The 2131-nt window shown below is 39.7% G+C and overlaps 1 long non-coding RNA gene across 1 annotated transcript in view; it reads left to right on the top strand.

Moving 5' to 3' along the window:
* LOC138155443 (uncharacterized) overlaps positions 1 to 1677 on the top strand; it is a 64931-nt gene extending 63254 nt beyond the window's left edge. Inside the window, exon 5 of the long non-coding RNA XR_011166831.1 lies at positions 219 to 1677. This is a non-coding gene — a long non-coding RNA (uncharacterized lncRNA). The remainder of the gene's footprint in view (positions 1 to 218) is intronic.
* The last annotated feature ends 454 nt before the right edge of the window (positions 1678 to 2131 follow it).

The raw sequence follows: 2131 nt of genomic DNA, 5'->3' as shown, positions 1-2131 counted from the left end.
TGTGGTAGCTGCAAACCCTGAGGACGCTTGGGGTGCTTGCTGCTACAGCCTCAAAGAGATGAGAGTACTCAATAATCTTATTTATCTCCTGAGGAACTTGTATTTGGGTCAAGAAGCAATAGTTAGAATAAAAAATGGAACAACTGATTGGTTTAAGATTACAAAAGAAGTATGACAAGGCTATATATTGTTATCTTATTTATTTAATTTATATGCAGAGTATGTCATGTGAAATGGCAGACTAGATGAATCAAAAACTGGAATTAAGGTTGCTGATACTGATCTGATGGCAGAAAGTGAAGAAGAATTAAGAAGACTCTTGATGAGAGTGAAGGAGGAGATTGTAAAAGCTGGCTTGAAGCTTAACATTTAAAAAAAAACTATGATCATAGCAGCTGGTCTCATCACTTCTTGGAAAACAGAGGGAGAAGAAATGGAAACAGTGTCAGATTTTATATTCTTGGGCTGAAAGATCACTACAGAAAGCAACTGCAGTCATGAAATTAAAAGATACTTGCTCCTCGGAAGGGAAGCTATGGCAAATCTGGACAGCATACTAAAAAGCAGAGACATTGAAAGATCCATATATCAAAGCTATGATTTTTCCAGTAGCAATGTATGGCCATGAGAGTTGGATTGTAAGCTAAGTCCCACAGAATAAATGCTTTTGAGTTGTGATGGAGAAGACTTTTGAAAGTTCCTTGAATAGCAAAGAGATTAAATCAGCCAATACTTAAAGAAATTAATTCAGGCTATTCACTGGAAGGTCAAATACTGAAGCTGAAGCTTAAATTCTTTGACCACATAATGAGAAGAGAGGATTCTTTGGAAAAGATTCTGATATTGGGAAAGAGTGAAAGCAAAAGGAAAAGGGGAGAGGAGAGAATGGAATGAATAATGTCGCGGAAACTATGAACATGAACTTAGACTTTGGGAGATAGTGGAGGTAGAGAAGTTGGACATGACTGAACAACAAAGAGGTATTTACTAAGGTGGGCAGCTAGGTGGTGCAGTAGATAGAGCACTGGGCTTGGAGTCAGGAAGACAATCTTTCTGAGTTCAAATCCATCCCCAGACACTTACTAGCTGGTGTGACCCTGGGCAAGTCACTTAATCCTGTTTGCCTACAGCCCATCTGTCAAATGGGCTGGAGAAAGAAATGGCAAATCACTGCAGTATCTTTGCTAAGAAAAACCCCAAATGGGGTCATGAAGAATCAGACACATCAGAAATGACTCAACAACAATTTACTGAAGTGGTATAGGAACGCCATTTGGTGTAAACCAATATCTCCCTCTGGAACACTCTCCCACAAAAAAGGAGTCCAGAGAAAAATGGACTGAGGCTTAAAGAACACATGTGGCAAAGGAGTAACTCACACCTGACCTGTTAGGAAGTCCTTTTTGCAGAGTCCTTCAGGTGTTTCCTTTAGGGTTAGTGGAGCTTTTCTGCTGACTCCTTGTGGAACTCTGACTGTCCTTCCTTATTGCCTTCAGACTAGATGCCACTAGGTGCTGTCATCCAGGTGATGCTGCCAGGACACCAAGAAGTGCCTGGAGTGTCCTGGAGTCAGGAAATGGAGGGCTCAAATCTCACCTTAAATGTCTGGCATGGGGATCCTGGGCATGTCACTTAACCTTTCTCAGAATCAGTGTCTGAGTCTGTACAATAGCGATAATAAAGATAATAACAATTTCCTCTAGGAGTTGTTGTGACATAGGAGATAATGAGATAATGCATGTAAACCGCTTTGCAAACTCTAAAGCAATGTATAAATTCAAGCTATTATTAGAAAAGCTCTGAGGACCCTTCCCACCCAAATTTTGTGAATTGTCAAATTGAGAGATTTTAATATACTTCTCATTTCACTTCCCTATTCTGAAGGAAGCCGTACTGTAATCAGCTCCTAAAGTATTAATGCCCTGGGGCCCTAACTTCATTTTTCCTCAGTGCAAGGACAGACTTAAAGCTCAGAATTCTTTGTCCAGCCCCTGAGTTAAATATTTTCTTTCTTCTTTTCTGTAGATATGAAAATAATTTTCAGCATTATTTTTCTTTATACAAGTGTATCTGTCTCCATTAAGCTGCTTATAGAGGCAGTTGGGAAGCTAGAAATGGTGCTGGATTTGGA

The sequence above is a fragment of the Petaurus breviceps genome, unplaced genomic scaffold (assembly GCF_028583685.1).
Source record: "Petaurus breviceps papuanus isolate PSGF00001 unplaced genomic scaffold, PetGlider_PUasm1.0 91133, whole genome shotgun sequence".
NCBI classification, from domain to species: Eukaryota; Metazoa; Chordata; class Mammalia; order Diprotodontia; family Petauridae; genus Petaurus; species Petaurus breviceps.
Note: the sequence above shows the minus strand (reverse complement) of the source record. Positions and strands in the feature narration are given on the sequence as shown.